At 38.4% G+C, this 22,929-nt stretch overlaps 1 long non-coding RNA gene across 1 annotated transcript in view; it reads right to left on the bottom strand.

Annotated features, from left to right (window-relative positions):
* Positions 1 to 22,586, bottom strand: part of LOC124245336 (uncharacterized) — a 58,610-nt gene extending 36,024 nt beyond the window's left edge. Inside the window, exons 1-2 of the long non-coding RNA XR_006890264.1 lie at positions 22,456 to 22,586; positions 22,159 to 22,325 (exon numbers count right to left, since the gene is read on the bottom strand). This is a non-coding gene — a long non-coding RNA (uncharacterized LOC124245336). The remainder of the gene's footprint in view (positions 1 to 22,158; positions 22,326 to 22,455) is intronic.
* Between the last annotated feature and the right edge of the window lie 343 nt (positions 22,587 to 22,929).

Below are 22,929 nucleotides of genomic sequence, written 5' to 3'. Positions count from 1 at the left end.
GGAAAGAGAAGACATCAGTCCTGGAAACTTATGTGGAAATGGTATCCAGAGATTTCAATTGCATATTTTCTTTATTGACGTTCTGACAATAATCCCATGTATGCAGTTTAAAACAACCTCTAGATTTGCTCACTTACTCAACAGATATTGAGTGATAGTGAGTAAAGTGTCAGATACTTTCTCAGGTGCTAGAGATCCAGCAGCGAACAAAAAAGATGAAAATCCTTGCCCTTCTGGAGTGTACATGATTGTGAGAAAATCTACAATTGATTATTTGGCATGCTTTTGCAGTAAAATGTAATATATATACAAATACGAAAAACAAATAAGTAAGCAAACAAAAAACCCAATCCATCATTTTATCGTGGCCTTGGAGCATTTTTGTTTGCTTCATTCTACTTTAACTTGGGTAATCTAGCAATGATGCACATATGTAAAATAAATTGCGGTAAAAAAATATTGTTTCCTGCTATAAAATTGAGGATGATACAGTTATTTCCACCAAATGTCTAAAATACCAAAGAAAACTGCAGAAAAAAGTTACAAAGTATTCAAAACAGCAGCTTACCAGCATGTCAGTTCCAAGCTTTCCTTCCATAATACAATGTAGATATTAAAAATGTTAGAGGATGGGTGTCCTCCCCATAGATTCATTCATTCATTCATTCAGCCCAGAAATGTCTACTGAGTGCCTCCTCCATACTTTATGGGAGGCACTAGGGATGTGACACTGAACAAAGTCCCTGCACTCATGGAACTGGGAGTCTAAAATTTAAGGTGCAGGAAAGACAAAATAGAAACTCGACAGATATGTATGGTCATTTCATAGAATAATGCAATGAAGAGGAATGCTATTTTCCATAAGGTAGTCAGGGAAAGCCTCATTCTGAGTGTGACATTTGAGCAGATCGCTGAAGTAAGAGGAGGAGAATGGTGCAAGCACCTGGAGAGAAAGAACATCACGGAGAGAGGCAAGAGTCAGAACAAGAGCCCCAAAGCAGGAAAAAGCCTGGTGTCTTGGAGAAGGCATTCTTACATTAGCACATGACCGCTGTGCCAGTTATTGTTTTTGACTTTTAGGATTATTCTAGAACGTAAATAACTATGCAACTTTGTTCCAAGTAGATGCATTTTAGAATTCTGCCTTCTTATGAATTTAAAACGCTTTGGCTATTACTTTAAAAAGATTTAGGAAAGCTATCATCAATTGGAAGAAAGGCTGTATTTAAGAACTTTAAATTAGTACAATTTGACTGGATATGCAGCTGGACCACAGAATGACATTCAAATATTTATTGCCAAGAAAGTGGCTTTTTGAAAAAAATGTGTTAGCTATAAGAAAAGATGACCAGCTTTCTGGGAGCTCTAAATATATAAATTTTAAGGGAATGACAACTATTTAATCACTGACATCTAATTTTAAGAGGGAACTCACTTGCCAAGTTATGGTGTTTCACCAGGTGGTTAGCTCTTAGGGGAGGAGAAGGGTGGAATTTATATGGTGAAGTAGGTTTTTGTTTGATTGCTTTTTTTTCTTTTTAAGTAAATTAAAACCATCTCTATCTATGAAGTCTATTTTGGCATTGCCTAGAAGGCGGGGCATACATACCAAAGTGGGGGAAAAAATCTGCTTGTACAGGTTTGGTTGAATCTTACCCTCAATGTAAAACAAAGCATTTATAGAACACACAAATTTACATTTCATAAACCCCTAAAACCAAATGTTCACAACTCTACTTTTATGAATAAGACTGACAATTAAAGTGGGGCAAGGGTTTAGCCAAAATCCAAAGGATCATCTTCTATAAATTTTGGTCTATATTTAGATTAGAAGAATGGTATTTTTTAATTCTCAAAGCTTGCCCTATCTATCCTCCAAATCTTCCTAAATCTAAAGAACTGTAAAGTTAGGATTTCTTCTACTTTTAAATTCATCTAGGCAATATGAAAAGGAAAAACTGTAAATGAATTTTATTAAAGGCCACTCTATGGATTAGTGTCGACCACCAACCAATAATACACATTGTTAAGGCTTATTAAAGTATAGAGAATAGAATATATAAGGAATAAAAGTCAAAGAAAAGAAATAGGGTCTAACTAAAAATGTCACTTTACATAATTCTATTATCTATCAATTAAGAGGACAACTAGGCCCCGGGGAGGGGTGACAGAACTATAACCAAGGTCCTCGCTACTCAAGACCCAATCAGAATGCAAACAAACAAAACAAAGACAATACTTAAAAAACTCCCATTCATTCTAGCTAAAGACCATTTATTTGAGGTACTCATAATGGGACAGAGGTTTTAAAGGGAGGAAAAGACTGATTAAAAGTTAAGCCTGCCACCTGCTGTTGGAAAGCCTGCTTGGAACTGGGATAAAGACCATTTCTTGAAATGGTAACCTAGAATTTGAAGAGCTTACCCTCCAGAATTAGAACAGAGGTGACCTATAAATCAAACCAAGAAGTAAAGAAAGTCATTGATGTTTAAAGCCAAGATGACAGATATAAAATGACATTCTCATCAAAGTTTCACTAGAAATGAAAGAAACGCTGCTTTGTGGGTCATTCAACTAAAGGAAGAGTGGACTTACCCTGTCTTTTTAAGGGATCATACTGATAATTCTATTTTGCCCACCAAAAGTATCCCAACCTTTAGAAATTGTAGTTTTTAGAAAGAAATTTTGACCCCAAACACTAAATGTGGAAGTAAATGAAGAGGGATGAACAATTTCATAGCACTGCCAGAACGTTAACATTACCAGGTCAAAGTTGTAAAGTTTGGCTCTGGATGTCCGCCTCCAACCTCTATCCATGATATTTCATATACTTTAGTGCACATACCAGAAGACTTCTGCAAATAGGAATACAGTCAACTTCTAAAACATATTTATGGCAACAAAGTCAGAGTTTACTTTAGAAACAAACAAAAACTGCCTCCCATGGGGTAGACCTCATACTAAGTGTTCTCACCACACACACACACACACACACACACACACCCCACACACAGGTACAAGGAAATCCTGAGAGGTGTTGGATATGTCCATTACACCTTGATTGTGGCGATAGTATCACGGGTGTTTGCATATACCCAAACTCATCAAATTATACACATTAAATATATATACTTCTTTGTATATCAATTATACCTCAATAAAGTTGTTTATAAAAACAATGTACCTCCCACGTGGTTAAGAACAAAAAGCTTAATTAACTCTAACTATAGCCCAGGAAAGAAATGCACACATATACACACAGTGTGCCGTGGGGTGAAATTATGCCAGAGGAAAAACCAACCTTTTAAATACAGGTGTCTAATTAAAGTACATTCTTGTGAACTTGGATTCCTTTTGTGTTATGCTAGACTATTTGAGCCACGGTCTCACCATAACCAGCACGTGGTCGCAGCCCATCCAGCTCTTGCATACCTGAGATCCTGTGACCACACCAACCAAAAACATTTGCACCAGCTGATGGTCACTTGATTCGCACATAACTCTATTTAGTAAATTGTTCTGCGAGTCAACTTGAAGACTGAGGTGAACATTTTCTGAGGCGTTCCTGCTCAAGACATTTTTTTAAAAAGATATTCCCTGCCAGAGAATTCTAGTCTGAACAGGCCTGGGAAGGGATGGGGCTGGCACAAGATACTAAAACAAACTTCTAAAGGCGAAACCACTCACAGCCCATAAAGGCAGACTCAGACTAGTTTTTTAAAAATAATATTCAGCAATTAGGCGTATGCCTTTAATCCTTCTCAACCAAAATCAAATTTTTTAAAAGAATCATTGGATGAAAACATGAATCATTTAACTCATTAAAAAACAGAGAAAAAGGATAGTTTCTACCTAAGTAAAAGCCTTTTTATGGACAAGTTCCAGAAATTAACTGCACTAAATCCACATGCAAAGATATCTCTCTCTGTCACTCTCCCCTTCTCTGAAAGAAACCCCTAAGACATTCTGTTCATACAATGTCGGTGGTGTGCAACAGTGGTGAGGAATTCTTATCATTGAAAAAGAAGAAGTAAAATAATTTGCATTCTATCAATGCTTAGTAAACAAAAAAAAGAATATCAAAATAAGGTAAATGCTTTCTAAACCTGTAAATGATAGAAAAACCAGTCAGTTCCCCCAAGAACTCCTGACTTAGACTTTTATTTAATAACAATTAATCCATTATTGTTCTACGCTATTACTGGGTCATTCTAAATTTGGTCTCATTTCTAATCCTTGTGCTGTTTTCTAAAGGCATCGACATCACATACACCTAATATTGCAGGTTTCATTTATAATCAAATCTCCTGCAAGTTTCTGCTTTTGCCGCTGTACAAAACTCCTTTTGTCATTGAATGTTCCCATGAGACAATATTCTTTGTTTGGTCTTCCTTGACTCTTCCCATCAAGTTTCACTGAGCTCAGATGGACTGAAGGAGGAGCAAATATTTGGCCTCTGCACACTGCTGACCCAGCTCCTCTTCTCCCTCTGCCGAGTCCAGCTCAGAGACTCTTCTGGAATTCTAAAGGGCCTTCCCGGAGTCCTCCAGAAAGTTAGCTGCATGCTACTACTCAAGGCTGGCTCCTGATCACTCAGTCTGTGTCTCAGCCAGAAACACAAGGCAAATTGCTCTTTAAATATTTGTTTAGAAATGTGTCTCCCATGAGAACAGGAGCTCTTTGAGGGTAAGAATTGAGTTTTTTTCTCTTGAGATTCTCCAGGTACTAGCACAGTACGTTGGATCATAGTAATCGTTTCGCAAATATTTGTCAAATAAAGAAATCTGAGTGAAGTACCTGACACCTGTACTGATACACTTCAAAAACACCAAAAAACAGTGGCCGAGTTTCTCAATTTCAGGAAAATTCTTATATTTCCTTATTCTTTAAACATGACTCACTTCCCATCTTAGTTTTATGGTATCTTTCTTTAAGATATATGGGTATTTATAGGATCAAGCTATTTGCAGAGGAGTGTATTTTCCTAACAGAAGTGTGGGCTAGTGAAAGCACTGTCTTCAAGTGAACGTTTCTATACAATCCCAGTCTGTTGCACAGAAGAATCTTTGGGGTTCAGGAAGGCTATTCTAACTGCCTTCATCAGTGCATGTACTAAGGAAACACGACCTACTCTAGTGAAATGAAAAACATCAAGACAATTGAACAGGTAATGGTAGGGGAAGAGGAGAGGAGAATAGAAGAAAGAAAAGAACAAGGGGAACATCCATATGTTGCAATTTCTTTAGCTTGTGATGGTTATAAAATGAATTATATTGTAATTAAATGAAGCCTCTTCCAAAAACCATAGATGTCTACCAGAAGCTAACATTGGGCATCAACTATTATGAGGTTTATGGTAGTATGCTGCTGTCAAAATTATGCGATTTGTGTAAATGGCTCATATCACAAAGGAGAGAAGGAGAGAGAGCTAACAGATGAAGAGTGAAAATTTGGAGGGGCTAAGAAAAATGATTTGAAAATGACAGAGGGCTAAGTGTATATCCCATACTTAGTGACACTATCTGATGACCTAGCGGCTACAACACCCACAAGATATCCAGCAAAGAGGAGCAGGATGAAAAGGTGGATTCTACTTGTGTAACAAAGATAAAATGGAAAAGTTAATTGAGATTTATAAAGAAAGACTGTTCTGATATGTGTTAAATGAAGGAAAAAGGGGGAAATGGCTATTTTTTACCTTCTAGAGAATGGAAGAAAGACAGTAGTATAAAGTTCTAACGTACACATCAAGTATTTCCTCCCAGAGTGGTCACCACCCAGCTGGTAGTAAGGAAACCAAGTGTTACGGTGGTAACAACTCAGTACAAACCAAGGGCCACGAAGTCTTGATGACAACATTTTTCTCCCCCTTATTCTCTCCTTATTGATGCTGGATTACATCTATGTTCACAGTGGAGGGTTTTTGACAGTGTATGGATGGTTCTGTAGAGCAAATATAGGTGTTCAGAGAAACAAAATGTAAGATTCAAAAAACCGTCAAAACATCAAGCTCTCAGCTTACGATTGGAGATGATTTTTGAGATGGTCTACAAAAGTAGTCTGGAATGTAAAAAGGAAAAGGGATAATAAAGAGAGAAGGCCATTGAAAGTGACAAAGAGCAAGGAAGAGAGAAGTCGGTCAATATAGCCAAGGAGAAAAGGGATGCAAGAGAAGCCCAACACCCAGCCACAACACTGAGGCATTCAGAAATGAGGCAACAGCTTCATGGGCATCCTCTACCAACTAGGTCTAAGTGGGAAGGTTATCAGTTGGAGAAAACCAGAAGGTTGGGAGGGGAAGGATACAGGAGGAGTGTTTCTCAGGAGCATAAAAAAAAAAGTTAGAAAAGGTGAGCATCCGGAGTCCAAGAGAAAGGGAAGATTATTCATAGGCCTGGGCAAAGTCAAGAGATGAAGGAAGGAAGTCTTTCTTCCTGTGCGGGGTGCAGGGAGCAGCAGTGGCCAACTTTATCGCTAGGTTGAAAGGGGAAATAACAGAAACAAAACTGCTGTTTATATTGATGGTAAGTAACACAGGGGAAATCTGGTTCCTCTTTCTATGAGTGGAGAAAAGAGGTCAGGAGAGGTACTTGGCACTAAAGGATAGTATAACCTTGAAAGGACTGGCTCAAAGAGGACAAGAGAATGTGTACATGCGAGTGTATGTGTGTCGGGGGGTGTTATTCTAGGGGAGTGTGAATGGCATTGTGCTGTAGGAGTAACTTGCAGTCAGAAAAGAACAACAAAACCCTCTCATTTAGAGAAAATGGCAGGGCATAAGGAGCTCAAAAATGAAGCGTAATCCTCAACTTCTAATGAGAACACACTAGACCTAAGTTGGCAATGCTGGAAGAGTTGTGAACCTCGGAGCCTGATGAGCAACCCCAATATGACAAGCCAGGAATGATCTCAACTCACCTAAGTCCAGAATTGTCTAGTCCTCTTCCTGACTCAGCATCCCTAACCCTGCCTGTTCGTTCTCCTGCCTCCCATTCCCAGCTGGTAGGCAATGGCATAGAAACTGTTCAAATTTCTCACTGACAACTAGTATTCATTCTGACATTATCTCTCCTATAAGTCTTACTCTGATTATTAAACTTTCTGGAGTCTGGGGAATGAACTGTGAAAGAAAAAACATCTATACAATGCTAATTGTTTTCACGCTAAGAGGTCCAACTCATCCTACTACTGGGATCACTAACAGTTAACACAAACCCTACGCTGACGGGAGAAAGCTGTTGTGTACATTACTTTTCTTTCATATCTGCCCCTATGGAAGCCAGGATGGGCCACGGAATTAGGGATGGAATAAATGGAAGTACTTAAAAGGGTAGAATCTAGAGGATTTGGTGAAAAAATAAAAACAAAAAAAACAGGGACTCCCTCAATTGAGATTCATCCTTAGACAAAACCTTACAATCTTTGTGCTCTCATATTATTATATCACCTGATTTTCTAAGGTTAATATAAACCTGACTGAATTGTAAAATCATGAATAAAAAGTTTAGAGACTGGAACTCTCAAGATCAAATCAAGAAAACAAGTCACATTTTGTTTTAGACGTGCCAGTATGGACAGACAGAAAACTCTGAGGAAAACTGTCATTTTACCAATACATCAAATAACAGGTTACCAAACAGCACTTCTCAAAGTGTATTCTTTGGAGTAGTAGACCCAAGAGATGATTCACAAAAAAACAGTTCTTTGAATCCATTAAATTGGGGAAATGCTGTAGATGTACCATAAGTTCTTCTTGAAGTTTCAAAATAAATATAAAAGGTTCTGAGAAGTCCTGCAGGAAATAAACCTGTTTAATGTTAGTCAACTCAGCTTTTCCTGAACTCATTTGACCACAGAATTTTTTTCCCGTCTCCTGAAAATGTGTTTTGTGACCTGCCATCCTAGAGAGTACTAAAGGCTGTAGCTGGTCCCCACGTGGTTTATCACATAGGCAGGGCAGAAGGATGGGTGGCAACAGACCCACCGAGAATTCTCCCAAAGCAGGTGCCTCAAACCAGGATTGTAAAAGGGAAGAGGGATACTGAAGAGAAAGGGCCACTAAAAGTGACAAAGAGTGAGAGATGTCAGTCAACACAGGGAAAGAGGAGAGGGGTGCCAGACATGGGCCAATCTTCTTGGCTAAGTACACCTTAATGTCACCTGCTTTTCATTCTGTTTTGTCTCCTTTTAAAGCGACCAGTTTCAGTCACCGGGACCCAACTAATGACTGCTTAATATCTTTCAAAGAAGAATTAAAATTGTCCAGTACACAAGATAGCATTTATTATAAAACTTTTCAATCTTGATGGAAGCAATGGTACAACTAATGGAATTAAGTTCTCATGTTTCCCTGTTGGTTTTACAAAGCCACTCACTCAGTACCGTGCCATCAGTAATCAGGCCTGATGAGGACAATTACATGGTAAATATCAACACCCGCTGTGTATACAGTGCTGTTCAGCTACCATGGCTCTTTCACATATGAGTCTTTGACCCTTACAACAACCTTGTGAAGACTATGGTTGTGTTATTATCCATTTACAGATGGGGAAACAGGATTAGAGGGGATCATTGCTATGAACACTTCATACACAAATAGAAGGGACTCTAATAACTGCCTGACAAATTGAGGAGCAAAGAGTCCTGGGCAGATACTCAATGACATGAGTTTGGGGAAGCAGCAAGGTATAGTAGGGAGAATGGTGATCTCTGCCCAAGAAGACAAGGACTCTGTGATCCAGGCAAACAGCTTGGCTTCTCTGGGTCTCAGTTTGCTCCCCAAGCAAATGAGGATAATGTTGATTCTACCTATAATGGGATCATTGAAATGATCACACAAAATGAGATTTATTAAAGTACTTCATCAATTTTCATGCACTCTGCAAACAAAAGAGTTTTATTTCTCTCACAATGGTGGAATCTGAAGGTGGTATTTTCATGTCTTAACTTTGCAATCTGAACCTCGCCTCAGATCCTTTAGCCCTCACTGTACAGTAAGTGCTACAGTAGTTGTGTTTAAGTGCAAATGCTTATAACCCAGGCAGGCAGCTGGCCCCACAGTGCTGGACAAGATACTTCCTGAACCACTTATTTCAATGCCTTGTAAACAGGAGGAACCAAAGCCATCACATTTATTACGTACACAGTTTAACTTTGGCTTCTCATCTATGCTAGAAGGTTATATTTCTATCCTTAAACCATTAAAACTTTGTCTTTTTTTCCCCAAGAGATGCTAAGTTTTTACTTTGCCAAATAAGGGCATTTTTAAAGCCTCCATCTACTACAACAGTGATGGCTCATTTTTTTTTTAAATTGAAGAATAACTAACACAATAAAATGCACATACTTAAAGTGTACAATTTGATAAGTTTTGACATATGTACACACTCATGAAATCACCACCACAATCAAGATAGTGAAATTATCCACCAGCCCCAAAGTTTCCTTGTGGCCCTTTTGTAATCCCTCCTACTTGCCATCCCTACCTCCCCCACCCCAAGCAACCACTGATCGGCTGTGTGTCATTAGAGATTTCTTTGCGTTTTCTAGAATGTTATACAAATGGAGTCATACAGTACATACTCTTTCTGTTTTTTGTCTGACTTCTTTCACTTAGTGCAGGGTCATCCATGCTGTTGACTGTATCAATAGCTTACTCCTCATTACTGAGTAGTACATCATATGGATACCCCATGATTTGTCGATCCATTCACTTATTGATGGACACTAGGGTTGTTTCCAGTTTTCAGCTATTATTTTAAAACTGCTGTAAACATCCATGTACAAGTCTTTGTATAGACATATGCTTTCTTTTCTCTAGAAGTGGAATATCTGGATCATACGGTGGGTGTATGTTTAACATTTTAAGAAACTGCCCAACTGTCTTCCAAAATGTTTGTACCGTTTTACATTTCTACCTAAATGTATTATGAGAGTTCTAGATCCTCCACAAACTTGTCAACACTTGGTAAGGTTGGCTTTTTTCATTGTAGCCATTCAAGTAGGGGTGTAGTGGTATCTCACTGTCATTTTGATTTGCATTTCCCTAATGATTAATGATGTTGAGTATCTTTTCATGTACTTGTCATTTGTGTATCTTCTTTGATGAACTGTCTGTTCAAACCATTTGCTCATTTTTTTCTATGTTGTTTTCTTACTACTGAGAACTCCATCAGTTTTAATGAGCGGTGCAAGACTGATAACTAAGGAATTCAATTGAACTTTTACATAATTCATGAGTAGATAAGAGGATAAAAAATTCATAGTGATTATTTTCTAAAACCTATGCTGAACTAAAACATTCTCTAAATATTATGACAAACTTGAAATTATTTTAAAGCTTGAAAAAGATTTAATTATTTTTATCAGTATTGCTTCTAAGTCTACGCAGGTTCAGAACTTAATTAGTAAATAAAATAATCATATTTCCATGTACTCTAGTGGTACCTAAACCCATCATAGTTATTCCTCAGTGCATTAGCTAAAATCACCAAAGTTTCTGTCCCTAAGCCATATTTCATCCTTTGTACTAATTATAGTCTAATCCCAGAAGATTCCACTTTACAAAAATAATTTATGTCAAACTTGTGCCCACATTCAAAACCTGATGAAGACTAAAACCTTTATCACATTGTTTGTACAAACAGCAACAGCTAAAATGTGATTTGCAAGCACAAAGATGAATTCTCCTTTAAGATCTGTAGAGTAGGCTAGATTCAAGGGCAGCTACAGGCTTTCCTTTGAGGAAAAGCAGGCCCGGTTCTGCTGTGCAGGGCCATCGGTTCGTAGCTCAATTGTTACAGTTGATGTGGGTTTCCTTTTAGATGCCTGGAAAATGACTCTGCTGACCACATCCACATTCTGAAATACTTTTTGAGAACTCGTAACCAAACTGCAGGAACTGACTCATTTTGCAGTGCCCAGCCACCACAATCGTTCCAGAATAGACTCCAGTCAAAGGCAGAAATATCAAGGTCTTAGAACACAGGCAGCAAATTGTCTATTTATAAGGGGGAAGAAGAGGGGGAAATCCCAGGACACATGGGGCAAAACGGCTCAAGCCCCAGGAGACCACCAGACTTGACCGGCCTTAGAGGAAGCACCAAACAGAACACACCATTTCATGGGCAACATGTGCGTTTCCCTCCAAGCTAGACGTTAGAAGCTGGTGGAAAAGGTACCTTAATGTCCAGCTCTCTGTATTACACCTAGAAAGTAGATTCAGTTGAGAGATGTATGCAGGAGAATTTGGGAAAGATGGTGCCTTGAACACCCATTCCTGAATTTCTTGCTTAGTAAGTCAGGAGCATGCCCCTTGTCTCCCAGGAGATAAGCAGAAATGGACATCCTGTTGGGGATGCCAGAAAGAAGTGATGGAAGGGTCTAAGGACACCTAGGCTTAGGATCAGAAATTTGCTAGTACCCTGGGGCTCCCCTGCATCATCCCTTATCCATTTCTACATCTTTGTCTCTTAGCTCCCAACGCAGCTCATCCAAGGCGCTCAGCTTCCTCACGATGTGCCAACTCTCACTCCCTCTCTCAGTGCAGAGTTCCTATCTTAGTTCAGGATGGAAAGGAGCAAACTAGGCCCTCCTCCACAAAACACTCTGTGTTCCCAAATTACTAATTTCTCCTCCCCACAAGTGAAACTCTCATTCTCTCAGTCAGTTTCAACCAGAGGCAGTGAGGAAATCCGGTCCAGTTGAACAAAACTATAAATGACAAAACCAATTAACTCTTTTCTGCAGGTGGGGCCCTGGCTAAAAGAATATGAGTGTTAACCCAAATGCATAACTAACTAGTGGAAAGTCAGGCTAGGGGATACAAATTAGGTATAAAGTCTCAGGTGGTGTGAAATAAGATAAATCTGGACAATACCTACAAAGAGCTATCAAGCCCCCGCTAAGCCCTGTATGCTGCCAGGCCTGTTACACAGTCCAATATCAATAAAATGACCTGTATATATATTTTATGTCTGTTCTCACTGACGCCATGTCTCTTAACGTGTAAAATCCCAGATGACAGAAATTGTATATACTTTACGCAAAGGCAGGACCTTTAGTATCAGATGATGACAGTAAAAGAATGATAAGGGGCTACAATCCATTTACAGCAACCAACTCTATCTTTAAGAAATCGCAAAAATGTTTTTAGCACAAATTTAAAAGAGAAAAAGTAGATATAATCCCACTCCTCCAAACTAGAAAACTGCTTTTATTTTCCCAGGCTCCCTTACGTCCTCCAATTGTAAAATGAGTACCATGTAACACAACTTTTTAACCTGTATCAAACAGTAAATTTTCATACAGAATTATAAGAGGGAACCTATCAATTGACTGAATATAAAAGTAAGGACTACAATAAAGAAAACATTTTTAACACAGAGTTACTTAAAAACCATGCAGTTCAAAAATTCTAAACTATCACTGAGCGTAAAATCAGCAAAGACATGCCCCATGGAAAGCAAGTTTTTGGTAAGTACCAATGGAATCGACACATCCCACTGCTAGATATTTGAGTACCCCACACCTCTCTGAGGGATAGATGTGACAGAATTACCCAATTTGGGCTCCTTAGTTAATAAGGAGTTGATAGCTGAGCTTTATCTTTCTTTATCGAGGTTTTCATATCCTAACAATGTAAGTTACAAGAGTAGCATTTTATCAAAAGAGCCCTACGCACTCTGGTTGTGAGGCATAATGGGCTGGACTCTGATCCCTACATAAATCACTCATACTCTAGGAAAACCATCCTCTTTCTCTTTAGTTATCATCTCTTACATTCTAGCAGCTTCTCGCTATGGCCAACAGGGCCCTCTGTGATCTGCTATTCACTACCTCCCAGATCTCATCTCCTCCTTTCCCCCTTGCTCACTGTTCCACACCAGCCTCTCTTCTGTCCCTTGGACACACCAAGCTTGTTCCCACCTCCACTACAGTGCTTTTGTTTACTCTGCCTGGAATCCTCTTCCTCCAGATACCCTCATGCTTGGCTCCTTACTTCCCACGGGTAAGTCTCTGCACAAATATCACAACATCAGAGAGGCCTTTCCCATCATCCCTGTATAAAGCAGCTCTTCCCCAGACCTGTCCAACCTGGTTTTATTTTTCTCCATAGCACCTACTAACGCCTGGCATATACTCATTTGTCCAATCACTGTCAGTCTTCCTCCTCCAGGCAAGCAAGAACCTTGTTCACTGCTATATTCCCAGGCCAAGAACACCATCTGGCATGTGGTAGGTGCACAATACAGGTTTGTAAAATGAACATTTCCTATATGATGTCTTCATCAATCATTCTACCACAAGCTTATGAGGTCTAGTTGGCAGCCTGGGAACTGTTTGTTAACACCTTACCAAAACACCCCATACTTCATGGGCCAGGTGGACAAGAGCTATAGGAGAGTGATGATTTCCCCAGCCTTAAGAGAATTGTGCAGGGGTAGGGGAGAAAGAACAGTTTCTTTACACTCTCCCTGCTATCCATGGGTAGAAGATAAGGGATGATCTTTTAGAGTAAGGAAATCAAACAGAACAGGGAAAAATGGTTGAAATTTACTGTCTCTACCAACCTAACTTGTCCCAAACAGTCATTTGATCTTGTTCAGAAAGAAGAGCCCTGAGATAATGAGCCATCCTTTTAGATTGTGAGTGATTGTGTTTTTAAATCTACATTAACATTTCCTTCCATTGGGCCATATATACCTACTATTGATGTAGACTTCACATTTCATGCTGAAAGATATAAAACATTTTCATTGCCTTTGCTGCTGTGGTCAAACCTGTATCAGAAAACACACAAAGTCTGTGCCATTACAAAGAACTTGAATGGTTATGTGTTCTTCAAAAACTATGAGAAATGACACCCAGCTTTAAATCACTACTAAATCACAAGTAAAGATAACAATTCTATCTGCCTTAAGGAAGAGTACTCCTAACTGTGGCCTGGTGCCAAATAACACTTTCTGAAGTGTGAGTAGTATAAACCCTCCTCCCTATCCTCATGTCCTCAAAAGACAGGGCCTCCCTCATTTTTCACATCTTTACTTAGAGATATTTTCAAAAACTCATAATAAATTTAAATGAGAGCAGAGTAGGACTTTTAACCCCCAAATTGATTTAAACTTCATTTACAAATTATTTTCCAAGGCAACATTGTGGAAGTCTCTGTTGTCTCTTAATGTTCTTTAAACAGGAAAATGAGTTGAAAGCTTTGGGGAGGTCTTAGATTGTATTTACTGACACATTCTCTACTAAGAACCTTTCTTCTACCACCATTAAAAAAAAGAAAGAAAACCCATTTCTCTGCATTATTTTCCTGTCACAAGCCTTTTCTTTCCCTTACTTTAAAAAAGAAGCCTGGCTGCCAAAGGAAGATGCTTAAAGACTTTTATGAATGTCAGTCTGTGAAATGTGCTTTGTCTCAAAAATGGCAAAGGATCAAATAAAAGATGTAGTCATTGAGGTGAAAGGAACAAAGAGTGAGTTTGTAGCTACTCCTCTTCCTTCCCCTAACGGACCCTCACCCTGTCCCTTCTTTCGTCTGCCTGCAGGTAGACATTGAACGAGTTACATGAGAATACGGACAAATGAACGAACGAATGAACAAATGAAAGAATGAAGGCAGGGGTAATTAGTATATCCTCCTACAGGCTCAGTCCAAGGCCAGGAGATTTTTAAAAGAGATTTCCAGCACTCTGAATCCATAGGCTAGGGTAGCCTGCTCTCACCCTTTGAGATCAATTCTCAACCTACATTTCAAAGAGGAGGAAATTCTCAAGGTAAAACCCCTTTTCCTATATACTGAAAATTAACTATTCATGCAAACATAGGGTTTTATGCACATGGATGGTTTCTTGTAATTCTTTACTTAGAAGTTTTGCCCCTCTAGAAAGCATTCAGAACTAGATGGAGATAAAGGAGCAAAATATTAGTAATTACAGATTCTTACTCATTTTATTTGTCTGTGGATTAATTCTATATCGAATAGAATCACCTCCAGAAAGGGGATGAAAGTGCATCCCTAGGGCCCAAATGCTCGCATTCTTCTCCCTTCCACCCCCACTTTCAAGTGAAAACATTAGAGAAAAAAAGAGGGGAAGTTACATGAGTAAATTTGTTAGTGCATGAGATCAACTGAAAACCAGGAATTCCCCTCCTGGACTTTAGTGGCCTAATTAAAACTCATAAAACACAAATGACTAAAACTGCTCCCATTGATTTGTGAAATAAGCAGCAGAAAAAGTCAACTATGTATTTCACTATTGAGAGGGCCAGGCCTGAAAGATGTGACACTTTGCAGAATAGAAATGAGAAGACCATTTCTGAGACTTTCGGGTTCAGTCAACTTTTATTCTGCTTTTCTGCCAGAAATACTCACCATGTGTACTGGCAACAGCCTATCTGGATTTAGATTCTGGTTCCACAACTTATCAGCTGAGTGCCCATAAGCACATTCCTTTCTCTCTCTGTGCCTCAGTGTCCTCATCTCTGAAATGGGCATCATAATTGCACCAATGGGTTGTCAAGAGGATTAAACAGGTTAACGCAGGTAGAATACTTATAACAGTGCCTATCTAGAACATGGTAAGTGAACAATAAATGGCAGCCACCATCGTCATCACTGTTTTGCTTAATCTGATGCGAAAAAAGACATATAATTTAGAACAGACCCACAGGCTTTGAAACTAAACTGAAGTCTGTTCCTGAAAGGATTTGGGAAGGGAACTCAAGTGTGGGAACTCAAGTACCATTATTACTCCAGGGACCATAGCATATGATTTACACGTGTTATTTCATCCAACAGCCCTGTGAGCTGGTACTGATGCTACACTCTCTGGGGCTCAGGGAAATAAATGGAGTAGCTTACTCAGCTAGCAAGGGGCAAATTTAAGCACAAGTCTACTTGTTTCCAAAGCCTGGGCCTCTCATGGAGCAAATACTTCAATGGATGCTGTGAAGAGGCACCTTCTTGGGGTCACGGTAACCACTGTCACATCCTTGATACTCATCGCAAGATGTCTGGAGGTTTGGAGATTTTTTTCAGGTAATCAGAACTTTGAAAGCACCCTGCAATGTTTTGCTGGGCCCGTACAGATGTACTCAGTTTCTCTCATTTTTAAGAACTCTAGTCTCACATTATATATATCACACAAATCCTAATTGAAAGAAATCAATCAGTTTTTATTTAAAAAGTCTTTATCCATCTACTTTTAGGAAAAGTGTGAAAACTAAGCTTTCTTCCAATACCACCACTAATAGGCTTTCAACAGAACAGGTGCTTCAGGAGAATTAAACTCTTTCTAAGCAGAAAGGGAGGATCCTTTAAAATAAAACTTTAGGGGCCGGCCGGGTGGCACAGCAGTTAAGTGCGCATGTTCCCCTTTGGCAACCCGGGGTTTGCCAGTTCGGATCCCGGGTGTGGACATGGCACCGCTTATCAAGCCATGCTGTGGTAGGCATCCCACATATAAAGTAGAGGAAGATGGGCACAGATGTTAGCTCAGGGCCAGTCTTCCTCAGCAAAAAGAGGAGGAGTGGCAGTAGTTAGCTCAGGGCTAATCTCCCTCAAAAAAAAAAAGAAATAAAATAAAATAAAACTTTAGCTTGCTTTTCATAATCAATGACTCCCTCTTCCACCTTAAAGTAACCACTTACACTTCCTTTTTAAGCAAGTTATTACTTTATTAGATTGACCATTTAAAAGAAAGCAGCTAGAAACTATTTTACCATTAAAATATGGCTAAGAAAAACAAAATGTCTCAATTATTATAATGACTTAAAAAGCATATTATATTCAACTTTTATATGGATCTGTTCCTTTAAGAATTAGAGAAAGAAAATCAACTACATAAATGCTCTAATGATGTATTTACATGACTTTCTTTATAGTTAATAATACATATGTGTTTTTTATGTTTTAGATTATCCTAAATACTTTGGAATATATAAACTAGAATAAATATAGGATTGAAAGACAATAGGCTACAGTTGAGAATTTAAGAACTTGAGCCAGGAAATATCCAAGATTAAATCATTTACATTCTTTAGTGTAATATATGGAACAATTGTTTTATATTGATTTTTTTAAATTTTTCAAAGGAAAAGGGTAGCAAGTAGGTGCGTTTAAGATGTTTTCACTGGAATAAATGTTATGTATAGTTCCCCAGTTCCCTATCTAAATTGAAGGTAGTTCGTAAAATATAAAAGTATTTTACTTTGCACGTTCTCCTTAGTAATTTAAAATCTTCTTGATTTTTAAAATAGTCAAGGATTATGTTAAACTTTGGTTCAGTTTCCTCTCCTGAACAAAGACATCAGTTCTCCAAATTCTGATGGCACAATTAAAACAGTTTAAGGAAAAAATTCTCAAGACTGTGAATATAAAGATGACAACTAATAGTAAGAAAAATCCAATGGGCAGAAAAAATTTCATTATTTATAGCAATCTGAGATTGATAGGAGGGAATGAGTTTGAAGATGGAGGTCAAAGAGAAATAAATCTAGGACCTTTAAATTTGTTCAAAGATAACATTACTGCTAGTGTTTGACTGAAATGCCAAATGAATAAGTAAAACATACCATATGTCAGATAGAAGTTCTAAGAGAAAAAAGTTAAGCAGGGTAGAGGGATAGGAAATTTGGGAAGTAGAATGGGGAGGTTGCTATCAGCTTGGACTGAATTTTTTATCCCTAGGAAGATACCAGTACTGGAGAGACACCTTAGATATTTTTTTGAGAAAAACTGTTAAAACTATCCTTTCATGAATTCAGAGAGTCACACAGTTCAAGTTCCATAGGCTGCCTGATTTGCCCCAAGGGGCCCTTGCTTTGTCCCAGTGTGGCTCCCCTGCCAGGGAGTTCACCCCTTCCAAGGTGACCCATGCCCTCCCCAGAGCCCAGGCCTCCTGCTGGGTTAATGGCCCAGAAAATGTCTGCGAAAAGACTTTTTCCACTATTCAAGATAATTTCCTTGGGGCTAAGGAAAGAGTTATTTCATGTGTCTCAATTTTTCAAGATAAAGAAGTCAGGCTGACTGCTGATGAAGATCAATGCTGGGAAGCCTGTGAAGAGATTAAGAGCCTCTCAGACCCCTGGAACTCCCTGGTTCCCAGGGAACCCGTTATTAGCATTCTATAGTAGACCCCTGGTAATGACCATGGCGGTGATGTCACCAGCTTTTGATGACACCAGGCACAGTGACTAGGAACAAAGTAAACAGCTGAAACGCCCCTCTGACTCAGTCAAGAGTTCCAGTGCCTGTTTCCAGGCCTCTCTCATACCTGAAGTGGACTCATTAAAAGCAGACTGCAGCTAGACAGCTTGTCTTGGCTCTACTATTTCCTGGCTGTGTTACTTTGGGCAAGTTGCTTCACCTCTCTGTGCATTAGTTTCCCCGTGTAAAATAGGGATAACAATCATATTAGCCACATACCGTCTTTGTGAGGATTAAATAAGTTAATATATATAAAGCACTTTACACCCAAACACATCTACTGAGTACCTACTATGTGTCAGGCACTGTTCTAGAGGCCAGTGATTCATTTAGAGCAGTGCCTGGCACATAATTCAAGCTCAGTGTATATCAGTAATTAAAGGTCCACAAACCCTTATCTGATACTCAGATTATTATTCTGATGATTTTATAAAGGTAATAGGGTGACTAGTCTATATAAAACTTTATGGGGGTGTGGGACAGCACTCCATGATCAAACACATTAATATTTCTAGAGTAAAACATACAAACATTCATAGTAAGTGGGATAAATAAAGACTACAATAGCCTCACATCAGTTCAGGTCAGGATTTGCTGACAAATTTTTTACATTAAAATCTTTTGGTTTTCTGAGCTTTTTAGATTTCATAAGAGATGGTGGACCTATATATTAAGTAAGGGGCAAAACCCACTAAAGTTTTCTTTTCCTTTCTAACTTCTGGATGTGCTAAGGACCAAATGAATAGTCAAAAGCATTTAGGAGCAGAAAATAGGAAGCCCTTCAGGCATGGAAAATCCACAACTGCATAATTAATCTATGTCAAATATTCTGTAAACAATCCCTCCCCTCAAAGACAGTGTGCCATTAGATCCTCAGTCAACCAATTCATTTCCACAAAAAAACAGGTTTCAACCAATCCGTAAGGGTTTGTAATCTTAATTTTTGAATATAGGATGAAATACTTAAGTTTTTTGTAATACAACTATTTTAACAGCACAACCTGATCTTTCCCATAGAAAAAAGACAAGCTATTAAATGACAAATAATTGACTTAAAAACACGCACTTTAAAAGAACACAGTATTCTCTGAAGTCAGCCTAGGGAGATGAAAACATGTTACACCAGAGTGGTAAACTATCCTGCTACCAAAGGAATTTTCTCCACATTGCATTTTAGGGAAATATTCGGAGCTCTTGAAGAGCTATACAATAACTGGTTCAAGATGTTCTCACTGCTGCTCACCACTGGAGAAAGGAGTTGCACAAACCTGTGGAAGTCGCCTTCTCCCACCTCTTTATTACCCCCATATGTTGTTATTTATCTTCCCCAACTTTTTTAGCCCCTTTCATTTATTTTATACCGAAGTATTGCTTTGTTCAAGACCTATGTTTACCACTCCCATGGCGATCCGTACACAAAGGCAAGTCAGGAAGACATGAAACGAACGGAGATACTTATGTCGCTTCATGGTTTTTTCCCCTTCTCATTATCCTCCTACTCAATGAGACTGTAGTGGGAGGTCTGAATGACATTTCCAAACCGAGAACTTAAAGCTACATTTCAACACCCAACCCCCTCAGTTGTCATAGGAACAACAGTATGAGGCTTATCTAGGTTCTAACAAACAGCCACTTGTTTCGCTAGCAAGTAAAGCTCCCCCTTCCAATCAAATATATACACACATACATATACATATCTCAAAAAACATTTAATTGGGAAAAACTGTATACCGTACCCAAAACTTAAGAAACAAGCCCAAAGGGAAGGTGTTTATATTCCTGAATATGCAAATGTCAAATAGGATTTGAGAGAAATTATTTTGAGGTCTGTTACTTGACTCGATTCCTTTCAGTTTGTAGCTTGACATACCCACAAAGACTGTGTGTACTGTTAATATCTTTCAACAGAGTATACAAAAATATTAATACTCTCAATAACCCCAGCAGAGAATTCAGGGCAACACGATGTTATTTGTTTTACATCTATTTTTAAAAATTTAATAACAGAGCAAATAGAATTGAAAACATGAAAATCTAAAGGAATTCTTCTGGAATATACTTTCTAGCATTTATTGTTTCAACCTGCTTCTATCATATTTTTGTCATTCAAAACAATAGCTTCTAAACGGATGAGTAAAACCTAAAAATTATATAAAGGCTTTTTTCCATTAAGCATGGCAGTGTTTAGCCAGATTATTAAATCATCATATTTCACCCAAGGATTTACATGAAATACAGAGCTGAAAATAATTGCGAATCACTGAACACAAGCTAGCAGATATAAATTACCTGTAAATATCTTAATGCTTTGTCACCATTTTTCTGTCTTCAAGACTCTAAAACCTATAAATTCACGTGCTTCAGAGAAACAAGTAGCATTTTTCCATATCCTCAGCCACATCTTAAGTGAAATAAGTTGTAATATTCACAAGTTTGAAGCACCAATCTGATTTATTGGAGGATCTGCCCTTAACGGCCATGCTAACCTTACTTTTTATCTATTTCTTTGAAAATAAATACTTATACAGAAGTCTTGAGAGTTATTAGTCTGAGAAAAATGATCTTAAAAGTTCTTAAAGTATATAAGAAAAAAAAGACCAATGAATAGATCCCACAAGATTCACCTTCCTCCCCTCCACCCTCATGCCACTCTAGTGCCAACAGAAAGAAACTGCAGCATTGCTCTCCTGTTTTTTATTATGCATTTTTCCCTTTTGAGTTGAGGATTTTAAGATTTTGAAAGTAATGGAATGGTAACTAAAAGTCAGAAATGCAGATTCAACTTTCAATTTGACTTAAGGTACTTAAAAAGAAACAAATAATATATCTTATCTTATATAACCCAAAACTTACAACTCTGTCAATAACAGTTTTAATTATATATATATTCACATTCATAAAGGAAGATCACCAAAATTACCTATATAATTACCAGCATTTAAAGAATATTTTTTCCATCTGACTTTATATAAGTAGACATCACATGATTGCTTCTATTGACCAATAAGAAATTGGTAAAATCAGGTAGCCACCCACCATTCTAGTTTTCTTTTCTTATCCTATTCAACTTTTCCTGCACAATCATTCTTAAGAAGCCAAACCAAGAAATCAGACATTCACGTCTAATATAAAATTGTTTCCTTACAGTTCATGAACAAGAATCTACTGTATATAAAACAGGTATTCAAAGATTTACTATTTTTTTCTGGAAATTTCGCACATAGGGGTAGCTCAGAGTCAAGATTAGAAAACGGAATTTAAGATTTCAGAGAAAGACAGACACATACACGCATACCCATAAGAACTGCTAATCACAATCTCTCAAAACGTAATGGATTAATTATATCGAAATAACCACCCCTTTGCTATACTAATGTAATCAAATAGAACAATCTTAAAATTCATGACATAAATGTAAAAAATCTATTACCATCTTAATCTGTCCTTCACAATCAGTAGGAAATGTTTCCAATGCATTACTTAAACTTTCATTTTGTAGAGTTCTAACTAAATACTTGACATCCTTTGGTAGAGGGAGGAAAAGGAGGGCAAGTTGACTAATTCTGAAAGCATCCCTTCAAATATCATAGATACTATTCCGACTAAATGTAAATCTATATCCATGGAAAGTTAATGCTGCAACTCTACCAAAAAGCCCATTTTGATTTTGTTTCCTCCCGCTAAAAAGGAAAAGGAGAAAAAAGCCAAACTAGTTGTATTATATATATTCGGCTAAAGTGGTAACACTCAGCTCATCTTTCTAAATTACCTGGATTCTTCTCAGCCTTTATGCTATATTCTTGGGCTGCTTCTTTTTAGAATTCCTCACTCTGTTTCTGTGTTCTCTGGTTCAACACAGTTGTTAGGGGTCTGTGAACCATTTTACAATTCCCACACACACCATATGATATCTATTAGGGAGCAATGCCACTTTTTTCACTTACCAATTCTGGATAAAGCAGTATTTCTTGGTGACAGAAGGCTGCTGCTTCCGTTCGCTAAAACTCCCTCTTCACAGCTTGATAAATCTGATTATAAAATGTCTTTGTTCCAGATCACACGAGGTGCTTTTCCTACGAAAGTTTTCTAAAGAGTTATCTGCTTTTCATTCCTGTGACAAAACGAATAAGAACAAGGGGTGGGGGGAGAACAGGGAGTTAAGTCCACACAAGTTCCTGGCAAAGATTTTTAGCTGCATTTTTCTGAGTTTAATCAGTAAGCTATATTAAAGTGACAGTTACCAGTTCAGGAAGCCAGAGTTTGATCAAGTCAGCCACAACTAGTTTGGGTGTCTTCCACTGATGTGCGGACCCCAAGAAAGCAGTCACTTGGTCATCTATCACATGTGGCTGAATCACTGGACACCCGCCGCCGCCTGCCCCCCCCCCCCCCGCCCCTGTTGAGCAGCAGCCCAGGCAGGAGAGTGGCTGGACGCCTGAAGTGGGACCTCTTATAGGGACCCGCCAATTAGCTGCTGACCAATCGCAGGCAGCACCTAGTACCTAAGTCACATGATAGGGCTGTCCCTATGACTGCAGGATTTCTGAATTACTGGGGTTACACAAAGGACACTCATTCAGGAAAAGAGAAAAAAAAAAAAGCCATAAGCCGAAACAGAAAACGCCCTGGCTGTGACAACTCCGGCTTTAAAACAGGGAACACCCGAGCCTCACACAGACGGAGAAAGAGCCACAACCACGCCAGGATGGAAATCA

This window comes from Equus quagga, chromosome 10 (genome assembly GCF_021613505.1).
Source record: "Equus quagga isolate Etosha38 chromosome 10, UCLA_HA_Equagga_1.0, whole genome shotgun sequence".
NCBI lineage: Eukaryota > Metazoa > Chordata > Mammalia > Perissodactyla > Equidae > Equus > Equus quagga.
This window is presented reverse-complemented; position numbering and strand designations above follow the sequence as displayed.